The 25,339-nt window shown below is 33.3% G+C and overlaps 1 protein-coding gene across 1 annotated transcript in view; it reads left to right on the forward strand.

Moving 5' to 3' along the window:
• Positions 1–25,339, forward strand: part of LOC126810560 (B lymphocyte-induced maturation protein 1 homolog) — a 57,514-nt gene that overhangs the window by 1,202 nt on the left and 30,973 nt on the right. The window contains exons 2-3 of the mRNA XM_050535701.2: positions 6,451–6,564; positions 8,147–8,207. The gene's annotated coding sequence lies outside the window, so the exon portion shown is untranslated. The remainder of the gene's footprint in view (positions 1–6,450; positions 6,565–8,146; positions 8,208–25,339) is intronic.

The raw sequence follows: 25,339 nt of genomic DNA on the forward strand, positions 1-25,339 counted from the left end.
GCGGTCTTAGGATCAGTAGTTATGACTGGTTTTGAGCGGTGCAAATGTTATAGAATACAATTTAATTTTGTTTTATTTTTTCTGATTTTGATAATACAACCTATTTTCTATCACAAGACTTGCTTCCAGTGATAGTTCTAAGTATATCAACCAGTGATGAAAATTAAATGAAACGTACCGGTAATGGGGTTTAATGTCCTACTGTTCCGCATCAATTGGGTTATACGCCAAAAGCCATGCAGTGTGTTATGAAGGAAATCTTGCCTGGATTCCCACTGTCAGGGGTTCTTTACATGCTTGCTAGAGTGTAGGCCTACACAGTACACAGGACCTTAATTAGACAATGTTCCTTTCCAGGCCCTCATTCTGCATTACTGACAAAACCAGTATTTCCAGGTTAGCGAGCCAGTGCCTAACTGACACAGCCAGTGATACAATAACCTAAAACTCATCAGATCAACTGAATTTAACTGAGAGTTGCATTAAAAAGGCGACATGTAAGTGGTCTTTTATCAGTTGCAACTAGTGGCAGCAGCATAAGCAGTTTCGCAACTGAATGTAGCTAGTTTTCAGGGACGTTTAGGCATTCAATGTAGTTTCGTAGTTTTCCTCCTTAGATGATAGCAGTGTCATTTTGTACTGATTACATGGCCGTCATGTGGTTTGGTGGGATTTCATGGGTCAGTTACATACGATCGCAGTCAACATGTCTTTACAACTAAACGTGCACAGACAATATACGCGGTCTGCATTTAAGTTGTACAAAACCTGATTGACATCTGATTTTAATTGTATTGATGATGCCTTTAATCCAACAAGTCATTTTAATTGCTAAAAAGTAAGGAAAATATTACTTGATTATAAGGATACGGTTTATTTTGCAACCATATTCTAGTGTGCCCCCGAAAAAAAAAAGAGTGAGGGAAAGCTCTATCAAAATTCAAAAGTTTTCAGTAGCAAATTTCAGGTTTGTCTCCCCATTATTTTACTTTCAATGAATGAATGAATGAATGAAATTATGTTTTACATCCTACTTTTCTGCACCTACTGGGCTAATGAAGATACACCATGCAGTGTGCTATGGGGGATATTTTGCCCTGACAGAAAGTGAATTCCCACTGCCAAAGGTTCTTTTATGTGCACGCCAATGTGTGCACAAGACATTGGTTTTTAATCCCATCTGAATGACAAGATGGTTTCCCTTTCCAGGTCTTCTTTCCTGCACTTCTGACGAGGGGAAACTAAACTGGAAAGTCCCTGTGAATTTTTCGGCCAACACCGGGATCAAACAATGAGTCTGTATCTTTCGCACTGAGCCACCATGGCTCTCCATATACTTGCAATACTGTGAAAGTTTGTGAACACAAAATAAAGCATAGTTTTAAACCTAATATACTAAGCAGCAAAAGAAGCGTCAGGTTGGTATGTTACTCCGAAAAGACCCATTGCATAAAACTTGCCAAATGTTTTTATTGTATATTTGTGACCACTTTACCTGAGCAATAAGGCTCCTTCCCAAACACAGAATTGGAACCCAGGAAATGTTCTCAAAAACACAACCTGACCTCTGAGATGGTAATGTGTTCTCCATGATTTTCATGTAACTCATGCTGCACGTGCTTGTTCACCGGGACCAGCTCTATAAAATGCACACCCATACCTGGTTGAATCATTCACACTACAACATCAGCAGCATGCCACAACTCACGACAGCTCCGAGGAACCAGGTGCTTGGAAAATTCAACGTTGGCCACACTGCCCAAGCCGTTGCCAATCACTTCCAAGGGTTACCACAAGGGGACAAGACCGCCATGTTGTGTCACAGCACGTGCAGAATCGCTTCACACAGGCATCTGAGACAGCACATCAGTCAGTGGGAACACACGGAAGACCCATCAGTACTGATACAGTGCAATGACGTCTCACCAGAGAGAACATCCATTGCCGTAGACCTTACGGTTGACCAATCCTCACCCCTCGCCATCGACGTGAACGTCTACAGTTTGTCCAACAACACCAAAACTGGCGACGTAGGCAATGGAGAACTGTTCTGTTCACATATGACAGTCGGTAGGCCTATTGCGTATAAACTGCAGATGGCAGGACCAGAATATGGTGTCCATGTGGCCAGCGTTATTCTGACCAATGTGTCATGGAACGAGACTCATGGGGAGGTCCAAGCATAATGGTTTGGGTTGGAATTGTCCTGAACCAGAGAGTGGGTCCATTGGTGTTCCAAAATCTTGGTCCAGGGAGAGGAGGCAGGATCACAGCAGTGCGCTACATTGATCAAGCTCTCAGACGCCACGTCTTACCACATTTTGCACGTCATCAAAACATTTTCGAGCATGACGTTGCCCATTCTACAGCAGAACAATGTCAACGTTATGAACTGGCCAGCCCTTAGTCCGGACTTAAACCCGATTGAACATCTTTGGGATGAAATTCAGAGGAGACTTAATAACGTCGTACCAAGACCAAACACAGCCGATGGATTGCTGCAGGCTTTTCTGAGAGTGTGGTTCCAGGTGCCAATGGCGTTCATGAATGGTCTGGTCCACTCAATGTACAGACACTGCGCTACTGTTATTGACACTTGCTGTGGACATACCAGATACGATGTATAGACTGTGTACAGACAGACTCTAAACCTTCTCGTAATGTCTTGGAATTGTGATGAATTATTCACTCTTGTGTCAACATACTGTTCACAAAAAATTGCTTTGATCCATTTAGTAAGACATTTTCTAGAATGATTTGATTAAAGTGCCTCTCAAATTTTGAAATCGTACTGACGTTTTGTTTTTTTTGCTGTTTAGTATATTTAAAAATTTTGTGTGATTGCTCATTGTGGCATAAAAAGAAACCTGTGGAATTTCCAAATTTTAAGATTGTAGATTTCAAATGCGTTTTTGCTGAGTGACAAGTTTGTAAACATGATACAGAAAACAGCACCCTGTGTATTTTTTAAACTCGGTTTGAGTGTTCATTGTGGCATAAGAAAGACACTTTCAAATTTCCAAATTTTTGGATCATAAATTTCAAACAAATTTTTACGAAGTTATCTCTTCTATTCACATTCTAACTGTTAAATCTAGTGAACGTAAGACTGCTTCATTGGAGCATAAGGAAGATCCCTATTGAATTCCACAATTTTATGATCATAAATTTCGAAAGCTCATCATAGTTTTACTTTTAAAGTTTAGTAGGCTACAGAGGTTGTAATAGATATTTTAAGACATGCTCTTGAATTTATTTACAATGATATTAGATTTCAGTGTGGGCTTATCATGTCATCCCTCTGTCTTCTGTCTGTCCGTTAGTCATTAATGGCTTGTGAATGCAATAGACTACAGTTCTTGAGGTATTCTTTTTCATGTGCTGCATTTTCAGCATTTCCATTTCAGAGTTATCGCCCATTTTCCCAAAACCTTTTTGACGTGTTAAGAGTTTGGACATGAGAGGACGGACCATATTGATTTTCAGATTTCCGTGACTTTCTGTTTCTGAGTTATCTCTCCTTTGCCGAAGTCTTGTGATTTTAGATTCTGTTCAAATATGGTGTGAAGCGTTGTGGTCATGAGATTAACCATTTAATTTGTACCAGAGTTATACATACCCCTTTTTCTGAAAACATGATAGAGACTAGAGTTTCAATGGATATTTTTCAAATTTGGTGGGAAGCATTGGGGTCAAGACTCCAGAGAGCATGAACCCTATCGATTTCAGTTTTTAACTGTTCAAACTTGGTGTAGGTTTTTTATTAGGTGAATGCCTTGAACAAGTTCATTAATGAATATTATCTGCTTAGGTTAAACGGAGTAATCACCAATTTGATTGGTTGATGCTTTATAAAAGATAAATTTGCCTGCTATGAATGAGTGTTACTGTCATCTATTTAAAGATAACATCCTTGGAAGTCCATGGTCATATTACCCATAGCCTAAATACCAGGAATAAAATATTTATATATATGTTGCCTAAAACAGATTCGATGAGTTTTTTCTGCTAAATATAATCTGTAACTTACCCCTAATGGTAATAATTAAAGTTTTAATGTTGCCCCCAATAACTTGATTAACATAAAAGGAATATATCTTTAAATGAATTAACACAGCCAATTAGGTTAACAGAAGATATATTTTCTGCTCAAAATAGATATTTTCAGAAGTACATAATGATAACAAAATTTAATGAAAATATTGGCGCATTATTAATTTTTTCCAAAATGTCCTTTAATACTTAATATTTTTAAATTGATATTTATAGTGAGATTTGTAAAGGAAAGGTTTGATCATTGTGCAACTACTAGACACTTTACACATTTTCCTGATTATCAGTTTGATGAGTAATGAATTGTTATCTCCGGATGAAGTTTTGAGAAAGGAATTAAACTATTAAGGCATCTGTTAAGCCATCTGCTAAACTGCAAAACTATTGATTGAAGTAGTACTTTTTGCTTGTGGATTGGAATGAGTTGGATTTGAATATAGATAAATTTAATGGCTTGAATAAATATTTTCATATGCTTTATATCAAACTTCTGTATCCGAATAAGAGTGGAATTCTTTTAAAGATATGTCCCCACGATTTTAATTAGGTCATTTAGTGCAATCTGAAAACTTATTTGTAAATTTATGATAAAAAAAATATTGTATTTAAACTTGTTTATTAATAAATAAGTTTATTTTTTCTCCCTTTGTAACTTAAAAGTAAAAATCTATTATATAAATTACTTTGACAGAATTATCAATTATTATATTATAGTTGGATAATATGTTTTTTTGAAGGAAAGTTCTTGGCTAGTAGAATGTAGAGGAGGTGTACATAAGTTTTCTCTGTCAAGACCACCATGACAACTGCACGCTTATCAACTTCATTAAAGATTCACCAGTGTGGAGAAATATGGTGAATGAGACCTGTAAAGTACACTGATATCATCTCAATAACAAATTCAATTTTAGAATAGTTTTAGGGATATGAACAATACGCCCAGATTGAAATTTGTTGTCTACAATAATTTGTAAGATGATGAAGCCAATTGAATCTCAGACATCACTGATAATAACTTCCAGAGTTATTGTCCTAGCGAAGAATCCTATAAAATTTCAACAACTTTTGTTTAAATTTATGTTGTTTGTTTAGATATAAATATAAAGAATGTGGGGACCCTTTGGGACTAAATCTTATGATATTGTATAGCTGTTCACTGCAAAAGTTCTTAAGTGTGAATCCATTTTGATTTAAAATGGTTCAAATATTATCCAACGTGACATATCATTTATGTCTCAGTCGAGTCAGTCATGGAAAGCCCAATTATTTGTATCGTAACATTTCTACTTGCATATCAGCCTTCTAAATGATTTGATTGGCTTTTTAGAGGGTGCACGGCATGGGCTATTTCTAAATAGGATAAAAGATGCCATTTCTCTTGGATGGGCTTACTAAATTGAACAACAGTAGGATCATAATCCATTATATAAACGATCGAATTTCGTTTTTATCCAATTTTGATGAAACTTGAAATGTATGTTTATAACTCAAAGATCTTGGTTCCTTTCAATATAGCACATCTCAGACTGTAACTTCCTGGATTATGGCCCCTGATTTTCCGAAAAAAAGTTTATTTTAGCTTGTGTATTCTCTAGAGGTCACAATTTTTATCTGATTTAAAAAACATTTAGAGATTTCACCATTCCACCGTAATGAAGGTTGAATTCGTATGGATTTGAATGGATGCAGATTGTGTAAAAGTATGTAATACGAAGGTAGTGGACCTTCTAGAGATCACAAGTTTTATCCGATTTTGATGAAACTTAGAATATATCTTTATATCCCAAAGATCCCAGTCGCTTTCAATACTTGCGCCTTTCGGACTATAACTTCCTAGATTATGGCCCCTGATTGTGCATAGAATCACTTTTTTTTTAGCTTGTTCTCTCTATCCATTCCTTGCAAACTGTGTGCGTATCTTGCCTGGCAACCGCTTTTTTTTATTCCTTATCAGTAATGAATGTATATAACTTTCCAATATCATCTGAAAACAAAGGGATTAGGAGAACCTAATCTATTAATCATTACTTATCACCCCTTACTTGCACCTTGATCAAACAAAATATTGTACATTCTTAGAACATGACCCTGTTACTGTGATTAGTCAGGCTATTACCACACATTGGATCATTTCTTGGCTCAAATCACACAGTTGGTCTTTAATAACATGAACCTGGGCTTGGTAACACTTTCCATACCCATATCCTTTAATCTCCCTACCATATGGTGCATACTTCTTATGGAATATTATCAACGTTGTTGTTGATCAAATAATATCTTTATTGAAAAGAAAGTCAAATTTTAACGTAAAGGTCGTGTTTGATCCATTTGTTTTTCCTTCCTTTTTAACCACTACAAGATAATCATATTAGTTTCTGTACTATTTCATATTTGCAGGTGCTCTTAGCAAGGCGTGCGTGTGTTTTCCAATAATGTCTGATAAGACCCGGAAATTGAAGAAAACGTTAGTTCTGCAACGTCTGAATCAGTCTTGGAAGCTGTGACTAAAATGTAAATATTATTATAGAAATACAACCGTTTTTCTTAAAATCATAAAAATACCTCAGCAATTAATATTTTAAAACTATAAAACAGTGTGACAGATCGCTAGGGAACGTTTTGAAAATATAATCTGTTGTTTGGTATGGGACCTTACTGATGATAATCAGTGTAGTGTGGGGGGGGGGGGGGAGTTGAATTTGGAAATAAGAGTAGGCCATAGCACGTATGCCCATCTTCTTTAAGCTGAATGGATCAGAAAAGTAGAATGTTAAACCTAATTTCATTTCATTTTCTTTCTGTAATGTGGGTGGTGGTGAGTGACACAAAGTGCTTTGAAACAGAAGTGGTTTGGTGTATGTGGAAGCATTCCCCTCAATCTTTGGAAATGTGAATTTCACACCAGTTCCCTATTGCTCTGGAGCCTGTATCATGCAGGGGCATGCTGGTCCCTATGGGGCCCGGGAGGACTGGCCCCTATGGGTCTATGGGGCCCGTTGAAATTTGGCAACGGGAAACGCGTTTTGCAAGCACTTCTGGGAGAAATCTAGGTATCATATTTTCCAAATTTATGCTGCTATTTTGACTATAAGACATACTACTGTACTACACAAGACACTCATGATAGGTCTGCTTAATATAATGCTATTACAATGTATTTCTATCCAAATAATAAATTGCATCTTATACATATCGAGGCATGAATACATGTATCAAAGACCATTTCACCTTAAGGTGACAGACATTTGCACGTCAGCATAATATATTTTACTAATCGTTGTGTATGTATGATTTTTCGCTTGCGCACTCTCAATTTTTTGAGGGGATTCCGCGTGAAAATTAGAGCTCTCAGGGAGGCCCGCTTATACGGATGGACTTCTTGTTTAATGGGGGCCTGGGAGGACACCGTCCTCCTAAATTCCCTGCCAGTACGCCCCTGGTTTCATGAAATCTTAACTAAAGATAAAATCAAACTTTTAGCAGATACTTCAATTTTGATTGGCTAAGCACTAAAATCAATTTAATATTATCCAATCAAATTACTAAAATTTGGATTTTATCTTAGTTAAAATTTCGTGAAACAGGCTCCAGTACTGTAACTGTTGTACTAACCATCAGGATTATTTTTCAAGCTCAATTCCAGCTTGATCACATAAAAAATATGCCTCAACGTCAGTCAATGAAAAACAAAGATCTACCCATGAACACAATCATTGGTGTACAGTATGCAGTATGTAAAACCACTGCTGTCTAGGAAAAGTATCTTGCCTAGCATTGTACATGACCATTATAAATTAGATTTACAATATGTTAATCTCAAAATGACTGAAGTATCATGTTGACAGTTAACTCCTTTGCTTTGTAGTTTGTAGTATGTTTAGAAGATCCATTCATTTGCTACAAAAAGTACTGCCTAAATTGAAAATATTATTATTTTGATTTGAATTGCATTTCAGGAGTCATAGAAAAAACCCAGTTCCATAATCCCAAATTCTGTAACCTCCAACCAATTGACTAACATGACTAAATTTCTAAAAATCTATTTTTGAAGTGTTTGGTTAAAATATTTAAAATGTTGTCATCTTATTTAAAGATAAGCAGAAAATGGATTACAGACAGTACATCAATATCAAGACCAGTCACTACTTGATTGGGTATGTAATTTATTTATTCTTCAGTAATTATGTTTTTAAAGTTCTGTTGGTTTACAATAATAAATGCTTATGCCGCTGATGAGGATATCTTTATCGGGGGAAGAGATGTATGTGTCAATTTGGATATAGTTTGTTTGGTCAAATGATTGTGCAAAAATATAGTAGAGTGAGATTTTATTAAGAGAAGCAAAAGAGATAAATATCTGAAGATTTAAAATTAATTGATGAGATCATGTTAATGTGGTCGTATATTATTGTCAGTCCTTCCATTTGTCCAACTTGTTGTAATCATGATCACTTTTCTTTTTTCAAACTTGGCAGATTTCTTGAACTATTCGACATAACCGTATCAAAATTAAGAAGTGTAATAGCTATATAGAACAGATTTTTTTTTTCTTTATATGCTAAGATCGTTTGACTGGTAAATAGGATGAATCCTTTAAATTATGGCAGACATTTCTTGAGTTATTGTCCTTGTCATTGAAACCTTGGAATTGCTCTAAAGGCTTGTTTTAAGATTTTTATTTCAAACATACTGATTGTTGTTATTTACTCAGATGAATAAACACTTTTGAATTCAAAGGCATGAATTATTGTTTTGGTGTCCTTGCCATCTATTCATTATAATTGATTTCTGAGCAGAGTGACAAGTTATGAAGGTGGATCCTATCAAAATTCTGATTACTGTTGGAGGTAGTGCCCTTGCCATCAAGGTCTTTTGGAATTTTTTTTTTTAAAACTTTGCTTGGATGCTGGAGAAATTTTCTGAAAACTTCAAAACATTTTCACATGGTGACAACTTTTATAAACTGCGTGGAAGACTAAGCTACCCCAGGGGATGTTTTGTTGCCTGCCAACCTAGTTAGCATTACATTTTTTATCTAATTTGTTCCCTTGAATGAAGTGGGTGCAGGCTCTCACCAGAACCTTCCTTTAAAAGTTTTTATTGCTGTTATTAATTGTTTTGGTTGCCACAAGTCCTATTAAAGTTTAAATGGTTTGTTTGTATTGGACAAGACAAGAATACTGACCAAAGTAATACAATAATAACATGATAACTGAAATGGGTCTGTAAATGGTAATAAGGCTTTTATCTTATTTTGATAATTATTTACATAATAAATGTACAAAGAGCAAATTTATAAGGCAGGTTTATATAATAATTTGTGTATATCCATACTACTTATCATATACCAACTGAAATGAAAGATTATAATGTGTCCTGTTAGTTCACTGATTTTCCTTGATATGATAAGTATATCTTGTTATCTGTAGTAGTCTCTATACCAAGAGTAAAATCATTAATGGAAAAGTCTTAACCAAAGATCTATCTCTTTCAGATGTTCACAAATAATAGTGATTCCTTCATTCGTATGCAGTTATTCTGAATTTTCTTATACAAGCTGTTAAATTTATATAAGATAAAGTTGAAAGGGGCATGCCATAATGCAAAGATCACCCTGGCTTTCAATTTTTGTGCGGGGTTGGATGGCCGAATGGTTAGCGTGTGCGCGCTGTATCATAAGGCCTGTCATTGAGTCAACGAGTGTGGTTTCGAATCCCCGGTTGTACGTGACAAGGATTAGGGTCGCCTGTCCAAACTCGTGGGTTTTCTCCGGGTCCTCCGGTTTCCTCCCACTGCTAAAGACCCCTACGTGCAAGCAAATTATTGAAATAAAAAAGATAAACCATATGTTAGTCCCGAAATGACCTAGTTTGTGTCGAGTGGACGTTAAACCCTCCCTCTCTCTCTCTCTCTCTTCAGCAGAACAGTAGGATGTTAAACCCCATTTCATTTCATTTCTCTCTCTCTCTAATTTTTGTTCCCTAAAATAGATCACAATTTTTATCTAAAAAACCTGTTCACATTTATTGTATCTGAAGAGGGTTTGGGGGGGAGGGGGGATGGCCAAATGGTTAGTGTGTGCACGTTGCATCATAAGGTGAGTTATCTGGTGTTGTTTTGATTCCCCAGTTATTACGTGACAAGGAGAAGGATTGCCCGTCCAACCTCATGGGTTTTCTCATTGGATCACCTACAGATGACAAGTCTGAATCTACTGACTATTTCATCATTCAGAAAAAAATAGGTATTGTTTTGGAAGGATGTAACAATGATTTACTTTGATTACTCAAGCATTCAATTTTTCTAGTTTTGGAGTTGTGAAAGGTAATTTAGATCCCCTTTGCAGGATCAAAAATAAAAACTTTATCCTGTACGTCCATATGCCAACTTGTAGATGTCAGAGGATAGGAAAACTGGCTGAATATTTAGACAAGTTTAAACAATGGTACCCTTTATATGCTGCTTGTTGAAAATGCAAATAATGTTTTTGTGCATTTAAATTTTTTTGGTATACATTTATGCATCATAGATAGTTTGCATTAATTGTATTTACATCAGTTACCTTGGAACATTCTTTTCCTGCATATATATAAATATAAATTGATATGAATAAATAAACTCATTGCTTTCCCTAAAAAAATAAAAGATAAAAAATAATGTGAGTTTATTTTCAATAAAATTAACTTATATCTTGAAAAACCAATATTGAAATATCCTGTAGAGATACAAATGAATGCTATCATCTGAGTATCAGCTATTTATTGACTGTGAAAGCATGTTTTTGTATGTACATTATCTGTCTATTCTTATTTTCTATAGCCATTTAATTATTTAATTGAAGCATAACCACATCTTCAATTTTAAATTATGAGGGAAAGTTTTATCTTACATTACTTCCCAATAGAAAAATCTTAAATGTTTTGCTTTGAAATCTTTTGATATACAGTCGTAACAACCTAGTCTTTATCAAAAGTTTTACACATTTTTTTTCTGAATACACCTAAGCAGATACAGTATTGATATTTAAATTAAACAAAATTTCTTTTTTTTATGGAAGAGTGAATCTATAGATATTATTTAACCATGCCTGTAAAATGCAAGGCAGAAATGCCTTAGTTTTTTATGTCAGATATTTTCAATATAGTCATTTTTACCCCTCCATTTCTTTACCAACAGATTTCTTAATTTTTTTTTAAATTAAATTATATCTTTATCATATCAAATCATCAATATATGCAAATTTATTCCTGTAAAAGCTTTCACATATGAAAAATATGTTTGATTGTATTGTAGAAATTGCTTATTCCCACAGAAAGTATAAAAATGTATTCTATGAAAAAACAACATACATGTAGGTAAATTGAAAGAAAATATAGATTATTTGTTGCACAAGTTATAGAATCTGAAAAGCAAACACAAAAATATAATAGAAATAATATTTTATTACGGGTTATTACGGTTTAGTTACAAATCTGATATTTTCCCACCATTATTTTGTCAAATGATCATTGTTTTCAGTATCATTAGTTTTCATTTTAGACTGTGTCACTTTTTGAGAAATTTTGCAAATTGTACCCAGATGTAGGTTTTCATAACAATGACATCAATTGGTTGGTAATGGGAATTTTTTACATATGTTCTTACCTTTCAATGAAAAGAAATCTGTCTTTTAGATTATAATAGAATTAAAGTTTGAAATGGATTAATACAAATCAAGCTTTATGAAAATATCGCCACATCTACGTCTGAGATGGTAGAACATGTTCTTTTTCATTCCTTTTACTTGTATCCGTGAGGAGCCACGGTGGCTAATTGGAGGTTCGATCCTTGCTTTGACCAAGAAATTTTCCAACATGGTTTCCCCTTGTCAGTGGTGCAGGATGGAGGGCCTGACAAGGAAAGCTGTCTAGTCATTCAGACGGGATAAAAAACTGAGGTCCCGTGTATACATTGGCATGCATGTTAAAGATCCCTTGGCAGTTGGAATTTGATATAAGAGTAGGCCATGGTGCCGCTGCCCGGCCAATATTTCCCTCATAGCACACTTTATGATGTATGTCCATCTTCATTAGCCCAGTCGGAGTAGGACGTTAAACCCAATTTCATTTTATTTCATTTTTGTAACCGGGACCTTAAACTAAGATTCTTTTAATAATATACGGTTATTAATATACTGGGAATGAAGTTTACAGGTCATTGAATCTATCCCTAGATAAATGCAACTGTAAGAATCAAGTTATCCAGAAAAACAATATACCTATGTAACATTTAGTAACACATAAGTAACACACCACCACACCAGAATAAAAAAATCACAACCTTAATTCTCAATTGACAAAATAGAAAGAAATATTTTAATAGTTATAAATCTAGAGTGCTGGAAAATGTATCTTTTGAAGTTGTCACATTGTATCACTTGGGAGATTAACACCCCACACCCTTTAGTTTTCTCAGCAAACCATCTTTGGACCCACGTGGATTAGATGTGCACAACACTTCCAACATTATCTCTTTGATATTTGATTTAATCTCCTCTTGAAATTGGTGAAATTTCAAATATGTTTCATTTGAATGATATTAAAACTTGTTTTCTTTTACATTGTGTTACTGTAACATTTCAACTGTCTCTAATATTAAATGGCTTATTTCAATGTTAAAAAGTTCAAAGCAGATTTGAATTGTAGTGAATATTTTTGATGTCTTTAATGGAGACTTTTTAACATGGATCATCTTTTGGTGCCACTTGAAATGTGAACAAATGAAGCAAGAGATGATAGTGTTGTTTATTAAGAAAGATTAACTGACCGTCTAAAGGCTACTTGATGTTTTCAATGGGGCTCTTCATATTGTTCCCTAATCTACTTAAGGATAAAATTTTGCCACAAGGGAATCTTTTGTTATATTCTAAAGAGATTTAGAAAATTTGTTATTGAATGGTCAAATTTTATTTTGTAATTGTCAGTTAGTTATTGACTCAAATAACTTGGATGTTTTGGGGGGTTTTTTTTATCTTATTTTGAGTTTCCACACATCAATTGATATTTTATTGAGATGACTTTAATATAATTACATTAATTACTTGACAAAATAGGTGTGGTTACTATATAATTTTATTTGAGTAGTATAATTCATGATATAGTCAATGTTTTTATGTTAAAAAGTAAGTCAGTCAATTATTATTATTTGGAGAAAAACATGACTAAAAGGAATTGTGAGAAAATAGAAGTAACCGGTTTCAGACTTAATCAAACTGTGTTTTACAGAAATTTGAGACATGAGGCACAAAAACATTCAATACATAATCAAATGACAGGCCCTTTGATTCAGATCTGTGTACATGCTCCATGTATTACAGATTTCATGATCAATAATTATAAAGAGATACAATTTCCATCTGTTGAATATGGAAAAAATTTACACCTTAATGTCAAACATTTTTTACTGTATAGCGATTATAATACAAGTTTAAAGCTCTTCATGTTCAGTAATTAGTGTTGGTTGCTTACCCTTTCATGAATGCTTTCCGTTACATGGGACTGTCCTTTTGTGGATGAGTTCACAGGTGGTACTCATTATTTTGACAACTGGTTCTTTAAAATATAGTTATACTTAATTTCTAATGAAATTTAAAACTTAAATGGATTTTGAAATCTAAATGAATTTCAAAATTTAAATGAATTTTAAAATTTAAATGAATTTTAAAATTTAAATGAATTTTAAAATTTAAATGAATTTTAAAATTTAAATGAATTTTAAAATCTTAATGCATTTTAAAATCTAAATGAATTTTAAGATTTAAATGAAGAGAAAATTGAATATTCAGGAGACAAAGTATAATTAATATGTATTATTTTTTGTATTTCCATTGAGATTAATATGACTTAGTTTTTAGCAGTGGAAACTGGCAAGGGTTTCAGAAAGGTACGGCGCCTGAGACCGGAAATTTTATTTTTTTAGCAAGTACTCGAAGGCATCAAAAGTTCTTGGGTTATAAATTTATTAATATTTGGTTTCTTAGGACACTATAGGCACAAAATGTGAGTTGTCAATGAGAATAGAATTTAAGCAATTTTTTATTAAACTTTATGGAATTTTGTTTTAAGTTGGGTTTATTACTTGCAATATCTGTATTGTGCCTTTTGTCCGCTGGTTTGTCTTATAGGTATTTGTGTGTTGGCACTTACTTCTATGTACACCACGATAAGTATTTGGTTGTTGGTTACCAATAACCCAGAGATTGGCTATGCCTGTATCTTCCAAAATATGACCAAGAGCGAAGGATGTTGATGATTGAGTCTTGTTTTGTAGATTCCCAGAGACATATTAATATTATTAATATTACAGATTTCATAGCAAGTTGGATAATAGCAGAGTCAGTATTAGTGCAAGAAGGGCATAGTCAGATGTGAATACTGCACAAAGTAAAATGGCTGCTTGGCTGAGAGCAATTTGAAATTTTCCTTTGTAATATACCACTGTTTGCTTGAATTTACATGACTTTGCCAAACACTAGACTACCCTGCTATGGTTGTGATTAAAAAAATACAGCCAAGAAATAATGATTACTGGTATCATGGACTGTATATAGACGTCCATGCCAGTATCAAATAGAAACATATTATTTTCAATGCCTATTTTTTTTTTTTTTTTTTTTTTTTTGTTTGTTGTTTTACTGTGTAATTTATCTTGATCGAGAAGTAAAATATATAGCAAAGCCATGCTTGGAAATTTCAAGAAACTAGTAGATGCATGAGACATGTATTAAAAAGAAGTACATCTTACTGAATTTGTATACAAATACAAATAAATATTAACATATACAACGTAATATCTGAAGAAAGAAAAATAATTATAAAAGTTAGAAAAAAAGGATCTTGTTAGCATTCATCTATTATTTGGAGTTCTGTTACCATTGATGCGTTTGCTGAATGCTCTATATTCTCAATATAAAAAAACAGAAAGATGCCCTGCCAAGTATTAATAGATAGATATCACAAAGACTTTTTGAAGGTTTATCCATTGAGTCGAATACAGATAAAAGACCAACAAAATTCATCTCAGTTATTGCACTGTGCTATTTTTGTGATTTTCCTTTCTGTGAAAAAAAAGGTGCATAAATTTGAACGACTCTGATGATGAACTATTATGTTGCAATACCTTGATAACCAAAACTTAGGTTTTGCAGCGCTTATTTAAAGCAGTTATGAGTGGGGTGAATTGGGTTAGAAAGGCTATGAATTAAGGTTGCCGCGATACCCCGGGGATGGCGATTTATCGCGATAATTAGGTCAGGCGATAAAATTATCGTCTGAAATCTCAAATATTGCTTTATCACAATATATCGCGATAATTCTAAAAAATATCAAGATATTTTCAGTTTTAATCACAATTCACGTTAAATCTGTTCAAAATACCCCAAAAATGAAGAACCCGTCTTCATTAGCCCAGTTCGGAGCAAAACAGTAGGACTTTAAACCCCATTTCTTTTCATTTCCAAAAATGAAGAAGAAATCAAAGGATTAACTGACCGACATTAGTCTCATGTAATTAAGTAAATTTCATTGAATAATATTAATCATAATCATACACGTGTTGGCTGCGCTTTGATATAATCTTGTCCCATACCCCCACGAAGAAAGCATCCACAGTATTTATAAATATGATTGATATTATAACGGTAAGGATACCCCTACTTGGAATGATACAGTTAGACTGCGCGCGACACAATATATATCGCCATAGTAATGAAGAGGTGGTTTATCGTTGATTACCCAGTCCGTTGAAAATTACATTGAAAAATGGTCTGGATAATATTTCTTTTATTCTTTGAATAAAATGGTTTCCGACCTTAAATCTGTCAATTGGAATATTTCTGATGACAGTTCGGCAGACTGCGAAAACACATTGCTGCTGACACGAAAAAGAGCATTTCTTCTGTCACTCATATGGGAATATATTTTAGTTTAAAAAGAACATACGACAAGTCTGTTAACCAGATACTGAGTTAATGAATATTTATTCAGTATGCCGGGCATTCCAGCTGATCAGAATAGAATGATCTGAGGTGACGATACCTACAGGAATAATCTTACCCCAGCATATATACATGTATATACGTCTCACTTCATCAGTGTCCCCAAGAAAGTTATCCGTCATTTCGTTGCATCTGTAGCCATTCCAAGAGCTATTTCCCAGACTGGTGTGTTTGAGTCAATGGTTTGAGTCATTTGGGATCCCTACAACGGGTTGGGAACGGACATATTGAGTCTGAGAAAAGGCACTTCAGCAGTAAAAAAGGGCACTGTAGATAATTAGGGGGCGCGCACGCCCCTCACGCCCCCCATTGAATCCGCCTCTGCATTGCTAAATACCAAATGGATACACTTGATACATTAATCCATTTATACACCACAAGTTATATCAATTTTATATCAGTAATTATCACAATATTGAATTTTTGAAGCACTATAATTCTAATTATCGCGATAATTTACTCCAGACGATAATCCATGATATCGCGATAATTTATTTTACCAATATCGTGAGATATCATGATATTTTTTTTCTGTATCGTTGCAGCCTTACTATAAATCCTCCGCTTTACAAATTTCAGGGTGTCAACTCCTACGACACTTGCACGGTCAGTCTACAATCAGCTCCTTTTGAGAAAAAAAGTTGTTAATTCTCAGTGTATAGAATGGGGGAATCTTTGGCATTGGTTAGAATGTAAGAGTGACATGATATTTATGTTAATCTAATCTAAAGATACAATTCTTGAGCATTTGATGCCATAAATTGATTCATGAAAAGACCTATACAAAGTTACATTTCCTTTCAAAATTCTGCATTAGAGTAAGTAAAAGTAAGAAAAGGTGAGGAGGGATAGTGACATTAATCTGTCTGTTAAATTCACACTTGAAGGGGCATTATGGGAGATTTGATAATAGTTTTAAAAAAATAGATAATGCAAATAGAATATGCTGAAAATTTTAGTCGTATTGCTCTATTAGCTTTTGAATTTTAGGCTAGCCTCAATCATCATTACTAAAGTCGGTAAAGTCTCGATTATCCATTTTTACTTTTAATTATTTTTCAAAAAATGTATTCCAATCCACTAAATATTGCAGGTTAGAAATGGCATCGGGAGTTGATTATGGTCTGGATAAGTTAATTAATTTCTAATTAATAATGTAGATAATATTTCAGGCCTAAAGAAAGTCTGGATATAGGCAGTTTTAGCTCTTGCATAATATAAGTAAGATATTTTTATTTAGCTATAGGACCAAAACTTATTTTAATTTCTTGCTCTTCAATTTTTTTGTAAAATATAATGTGGGTTAATTTATCAGAAAGTGTTTTTACTTTCTGATAACACAAATGTGTTCAGCTGTTTACATAACACATAAAGTGATCCTCCAAATTTCATACTTAACATTTTAGTTGACTTAAGACAGATACTCTTTATTCTCTATTTCAGATCATTTCTCCCTAACAATTACAATGTCCCCAATGAACTAGTTGACTTGCGAACTTTTTAGTTCAGTTTTTTCTTCAACAAACTAATTATTAACTATCATATTTCAAGCATTGAGTACAGTTTATTTGTTATATTGTTAGTATAGAGGGGAGAATCATGGTGGATTGAATATAGGCGAAAGTGCCATTAGGCTGTACTCGGTTATCACAAGTTTACACCTTTCTTTCACAACACATTCAGTAAACGCCCAATCAGTTAGTAACAGAAAAGTCAAATGGCGGTCTTCTTTCAAATCTGTCGTATGACTTTATCTAATTAGAACGCCAGTCTATTCAGCCAACATAACTCGAGTGAAAGGAGAGAAGTTGTTTTCTGTAAATATCTGCAAATTGTATTGACAGTTCATGCAATGCTGAAAGGAATCGTCTCATTCACAAACACCTTACCAATAGCCAATAAATGAATAGTGTCAAAATTTGAACACACGGCTGTTGTAATCGGCATGCGTGGAGGAAATGAGAGGAAACATGATGCTAACTGATTTGTCCTAAGTCATGAAAACACTTCAACTAATCAAATCAAACTTTTACTCTATGATGAAAGTTTAAATGAGACTTGTGTTTGTATCTCCCTCGATCGAAGAGTTCAACTTCGCCACACCTGTCAATTGGAATAAAACGTCCCATGATATTTCGATCCTCTTTTCAAATTCTATATGAATCTGTTCACTAATATGGAATGGTATGAACCTCCCTTTTCATTACCACAGACCATTAAGGTTACACCCAATACAAGTTTATGCGTTTATTGTCATATCTGACAAAAACACTGGCTGAAAGCACGATTCTGATGTTTGGAAAAGATTTTTTTTTTCTTTTATTATTGATCTAGTAAATGGTGATTTAGTTAGTTTTTAACTTATCATTTTGCTTCAGTTGTTCGTGGAAATAATTACAAATTAAAAATCAGCACGATTTATGGCAATTTCAAAGAAATTATTTATGGGTATTTTTTAGTAGCTGTGAGACTGTCAATACATATATTGTTGCCATTATTTACAGGAAGGATTATAGTTTGATTATTATTCATGATTTAAATTAATGGTATATAAAAAGTGAAACATAAAAGCTATTGAAATATTCTTTTTTTTTTTCCTTTCTTTCTTTCTTTTTTTAACTTTTACCTTGTGTGGATTTTGTTAAATTTCATTCCAGAATTATAATATGAAATTTAGTTTTTTAACAAGTAAATTATTTTATTACTAAAAGGAAATTCAACTACGAGCTTAATAGTAATAAAATAATTTACCCGTAACAAATAAATTAGATATATATATAAAGCATACACCTTGCTCATATATAATTAATCTTAACTTTATGTGCATCAATTATCTCCCATAGCAAAATATTTTAAAGATTTTATGACTTGTCAGTCCAACAATTTTAATGTACATTAATGTGTTAGAAAATTATGTTTTATCGTTTGAGCCAGGAATATAAGTTTTCATGTCAACAAATTTCAATCATATATTATGAATAACTGATTATATTGTGACTTTAATAGCGTTTAAATTTATCTTCAGAAACAGTTAACACCGGTCTTGCTAAGTGACAGAATACATTAGATGATAGCTGAACAATTAGCTGTCTTTAATTTAAACGGTTAGGTATCCCAGAGGATTACCTGTTTTCCATGTTTGTTTTGTAAGCTTTGATTTACTGTAAAAGCTTTTATAATGGAAGATAGATTTATTTTAAAATCCAAGGCTGTACACTTTTCACAATAATTATTTACTTTGTAAAAAAGAAACTGAAATAAGATGCACATTTTTTGAAAAATGAAGTCTTAACTTCTAGTGTAATTTGACAGCATATATAAATATCTATGCAAAAGTTATTTTATTTCATATTTTTTCTAATGCATATACTGTATCTTATATCCAGTGTAATATATCATTCATTCACTGTTATTTTATAACAGTTATTTGTATTTTTATTTAACAGTCAAACACAAAAATGCAATCAGATATAATCAGTGGTACATTTTATACAAACAGAAATATTATTTTGTCTGTTTTCTTTTTTAAAAACAAAATAAAGAAATGATAATAATTAGGTGTGAATTATAGAGTGGTGATTATATTCACTAATAGTAATTTTTTCATCATTTTGAATTAACTTGTATATATGAAATTTGTTAATAAAACATTAAAAGCGATGTAAAAAATATTTAAGAAACATTTTGTTTGGCATGAATTTAATGATTTTCAGTGCGTAGAAGGCATCAAAGATAGGCTTTCAGATATTCGAGTGTCCTTAACAAGACATTGAGATAGGCCTTGCTTAATTTTCCCGTTTGGTTTATTGAATAAGGCACTAGCTTACTAACCTGGTTTCCCCCTTTGTCAGTGGTGCAAGATGGAGAGCATGCAAAGAAATGTTGTCTAGTGATTTGGATGGTACAAAAAACAAAAGTGATGGTAACACATTGGTTTGCACGTAAAAGAACCCTTGGCAGTTGGAATTTGATGAAGTGTAAGCAAAAATGTTGCTATCCGGGCAAAGTTTCCATCACTGCACACTGTATGGTGTATGGACATCTTAATTAGCACGGTTGGTGCAGAAAAGTAGTTTGTTATACGCCACATCATTTCATTTATTTTCTCCCCAGGGTGTAGGCTAGATTCAGCATAGTAGTAAGGAATTTGCTCAGGTTTGGAATGACCAAAGCTGGGCTTCTATCCAATGTGTGTTCATTTAGACAAAGAAATCCCATGATTAAGCATTCTACATGGGGTGAATTGTGTGACTTTCCTGCTCTCCCCCTACCCCATGATAGAAAGTTTTGATATTTCAGTTATATTTTGGCCCCTAGCTCCCGGCCACCACTGGCTACAACTGGTTTAATTCACTATAGGGTAATGGACTTGTTCTAGCCTTTTTGATACTGTTAAACAAGAAAAGTACCTCAAGAATGCCTTAGACTGATGACCATCATGCATTACTCTGTTTCTAAATAGCCATATGAAGTCAGAAAATGTCATATGGCAGATATGCTGTCGAAGTGCATACTAAACTTACGCTGTCTGTCTACAATTAGCTCTACTTGAGAACAGACACTAAGCTTGTTGACCAACATTTTAAGTCCTAAATTAACAATTTTAGTCGAAAACACGAAGTATATTTTGAGAATTTTTAGAAGTATATATTCTGCTTTCATTTAATAAAATTGAAAAGGTTTAATTAATCTTTTTGTGTATAACAGATGTGAACTAGAGTAGCATCACATTACAAAACAGTATACTAGTTGCTGGATATGGGGACCGTTTAGGGCAGAGATGTCTTCTCGAAGTAGAGTAGACAGTTCTCTGTGTACAGAATGGTTCAAGTGATCACATCTCCAGTTAGGCTAGAATAGGTAAAAAGAAAACATTTCCATTGCCATAGTGGAGTTGGCGATCTTGTTGATCATAACATCTGTGATCTATGCAATTCATGGTTTTGATCCCAGGTTTGTGTTTGACAGACAGTAGGCCATTTGCATACCTGACTGGTTTTTTTCAAGGTACTCCAGTTTCTTCCCACTTCCAAAGACCCCAGCCCACAAGTGAATTATTGAAAAATGTGCCATGTTAGTTCTATACTGAATTGGTCGGTATTAAGTTGGTTTTAAATCTTATTTCTTGCTCTCTATCTTAGATTAGTTTGATGGAGTTATTTACCTTTTGCTCAGAATCTGTGTAAACATAATGACAACAACAGTTTTAATTAATATTTAGTGGCTTTTGATATCAACCATTGGGTTCTGAAATCCAAGTCAAAACTATTGCTGCATTTAGCAATAAGTAGTAACTGATGTTTTATCCTTACTCTTTTATCCACTGCCTATTTGAGGAGTTCATTTAGCAGATGATCATTTTTTTATCAAAATGTTTCTAATTATTGTAGTTGATCCTTATCAACTAATACCACTTCTAGAAATTTTCAGTTAGATAAACAAAATTATTGTAGTTGATTCCTATTCTTTCAAATCAACCAATACCCTTTCCTATTTGAGGAGTTCATAATTAGTGGACAAACATTTTGATCTAGAAATTTTGTAGTTGCATAGTTTTGTAAACAGAATTTTGGTAATTGATGTTTACTCTTTCAAAAATCAACCAATACCACTTCCTATTTGAGGAGTTCATTTAGCGGGCAAATGTTTTTATCTAGAAATTTTCAGTTGCATAGATAGACAAAGTTATAGTAGTGAAAAAATAATGTTTAATTGTTATCTTTAAGTTTCTAGTTACATAGTTTTGTAAACAGATTTATTGTAGTTGATACTCTTTCAAAATTAACCAATGCTATTTCCTATTTGAGGAGTTCATTTAGCGGACACATGTTTTTTATCTTAAAGTTTCTAGTTGCATAGTTTTGTAAACAAAATTATATTACTTGATCAAAACAGTATTATTATGATCATAAATGTTTGTGAAGAAATATTCTATATTGTCACACTTGAAGGTTAATATATTGCTCAGCAATAAACAGAAATAAAGAATTTGCACGTAGTACCTGCCATGTATGTAAAATAGATAGATAAATAGGTATATATATATATATATCTATATTGTTATATCACTTATCATCCAGAAGAAGCAAGCTGATATACATGACATAAAATAACAGTTGATGACACAAGAGCATAATATGGTGGAATTTTACACAAGACACTGATCAAAAAGATAGACAAGTGACATTTAATACGTTAAACTTTTAAATTTTATCTGACAAGAATGAAAGAAAAAGGTGTAAAAAATATCCTCGTTGTTGTCATTTTTTTCGTATCGGGTTAAAAAATGGCAGGAATTGTATAGAAAGCCATTTCATAAAAGATATGTGTAAAAATTTACATATTAATGGTATGATCACTGCTGATTATATCCGTTCCATCAGGAGTATGGTACACTGGGGTTTTTTTTTTTACTTGTTTTCTTATTTCTTTGAAAACGACAATAAATGAGTTGGTCTTTCTGATTTACAATAGAATTATAAATCTTTATTTTAATGTTAGGCTTTATGTTTTAACTGTTATACATCTCTTAGTGTATACAAACAAAATAAACCATTATCGTAAATTTTTCGTAAAATAGATATTACAAACTGTCATTTTTAGGACATAATTTCATGGACTATAATAAAGATCAGATGATAAATCTCTTTTTTAAATTTTATTTGTTTATGGTCCTTTTCTAAAGGTTGTTCTTTTCTTTTGGAGTCATTGGCCCTTCTTGTTTTTTTAATGTCTACAGCAGTTACAATATAATATAAAATATGTAAGATTCATAACATTAGTCAGTGAAGAAGATGGTCACACACCATGACATCATATTTTCCTCATTCAATAGAAATTTCCCTATTAATGTATGATATAGTCCTACATTTTTTCATCCACGTTGAAAAAAACAACTGGTATTAAAAGTAATCCTATCATTATGTATAGATATAAGTAATAAAATTGTATCTCATAAATATGAAAAAGAAGACTTATCTCTCTGAAAACAGCGATTATATTTCACTTAATAGATCAAGATAGTTCCTTTTTACAACTTTACTCCTTGTTCGGTAGAAGAAATAGACCTTGTGGAGAGCGATTTATTTTGGGAACAATGGCTTACGGTAGTTTACGAATAACGGTTTTATCACCTCTAACCCCTAAATTCCAAAGAATAACATCTTTATGTTCTGGATGATATATTTTGTAATATTGTGCAAATTTTTCAAGTTGAGACAGAGACCAAACCTATTTACTGGTATTACATAGCTGTTTAGACTGGTTATTGTATCACACCAATTCAAGATTTAGTTATTGTTTCTTTATTAGAAGATTATGTTAAAAAAAAATGTAGCATTCCATTAAATTTACCTCCACATTCTCTCAACTGTTATGTTAGCAGCATAAGGCTTAATGTACAATAAGAGAAAATTGAGTTATAACATATCTTTCTGGGAATTAGTTTTTGGTAAAATAATATAGTAAATTTTCATATATTACAAAAAAAAATTTGGTTATATTAAATGTTAATAATGATAACCTTTTGGATTGTTACAGTCATTGATCTTAATTTGATCGATTTTGAATCCTTTTCAAACTAAAATATTGTGAAAGTTGAATCTCTAAAATGGATGTCAGTCCAAAAATGGTTCAGTTCCATTCGGTATGTACAAAGACGTGATAAATTTCATTTGGCATCCTTTGTAGACGATATAAACAAGCTAGCACCATCTATGAGTGTGGGGACGTTGGATAGTGGAATGGTTAGCACGTGCATGTGCACATTGTATCATAAGGTCTGTCATTGAGTCAAATGGCGTGGTTTCGATTCTTCGGTTGTATGTGACAAGGAGTAGGGTCACCCGTCCAACCTTGTGGCTATTCTCCAGGGTCCTCCTGTTTCCTCCCACTGCTAAAGACTCCTTCCTATGCGCAAGGGAATTATTGAAATAAAATTGAACCATATGTTAGTCCAGAAATGACCTAGTTTGTGTTGAGTGGATTTTAAACCTTATTTTTCTCTCTCTCTCCCTATGAGTGTTAAACCTCATTTCTCTCTCTCTCTCCCTATGAGTGTTGGATAAAATCTTTTTAATCTGATTAATCCACTAGTTATTAATACTGGACTTGGTGTGTTATATGTTATTAGGATGTCTGACTATTTTTTACATGTTGTTGGCTGACATCATTGCAATTCGAATATCTGACAAAGGAAAAACCATGAACTGTTTTCAGGATTAAAATAAAAAGGAAATCTTGCCAATAAAGTTGTCTATCAAGGCATGTGTATAACATTGTAAGAGTGTATCCGCGTGAAGACCAGGCAAAAGTCTCAAAATGTGCTAAGATGGGGGGGGGGCGGAATTTTTTGATCAAACTTATGGTATGACACCCCCTAGGGGCAAGAGGAGAGGTGACATGCTGAAGTGGTTACAACCTGATGTCTCTATAAAGGGCTGTACTGGAAATAGTCATTTTATGGGTAAAATTTTGGTTTTCACATGTGTATTTATCACCCTTTTCAAGCACAGATTGCATTCTATGGTGCAATAGCAACCTTCTAATTTTGACCCTGTCTGATAAAGCGGGTGGTCAACTTCCACCCCAGCACTAATTTGAAAAAAAAAAATCAGTCCATACTAATTTTTTGTGAATTTGTTTTAGGGTACCATATTCACATGGTCACTATAGTACAGAAAAAAATACACTGTAACTTTTTCTTTCATGGTCGCAAGTAGAATTTCTTCGGATGGTTTTGAAGTGCTAAGCACATAGTATCAATAGGTGTTAAAAAAATGACCGGAATTCAACATACTTAAAATATAGAACTTATTGAAAAGTGCTATAATAAGCTTTTGTGATATATTTTTTTGCAAATTTAATTAGAGAAATAGAATTTTTTGACTATTATATGTTTTCATCATATTCATAGCCATCATGTGTGCCATGTGGTACTGTATATAAGTGTATATTTGCATTTATTGTATATTTTGTATTGTCGTATTGTCCCTTTAACATATTTGTTGTATTGTCTCTTTAAGGTTTCATTTTCCAACAGGTCACCGAAAATGGCTACAAAATGTTCAATTTCAGAGCATGTTTCCATTATTCATTTTGGGACACATCCACTGATTTCTACTATACAGAAATGTGGAAGCTTAAATTTTAACGGCAACGCAGCCTGCGTCGAAGTGGGCGACATTGAACAGTGTAGCATGGTAGCTACGGTTCTCGAGCGGCGGCAGCTACACCTTCAGGGCCAGATTTAGA

Source organism: Patella vulgata, chromosome 2 (genome assembly GCF_932274485.2).
Source record: "Patella vulgata chromosome 2, xgPatVulg1.2, whole genome shotgun sequence".
Classification (NCBI taxonomy): Eukaryota; Metazoa; Mollusca; class Gastropoda; family Patellidae; genus Patella; species Patella vulgata.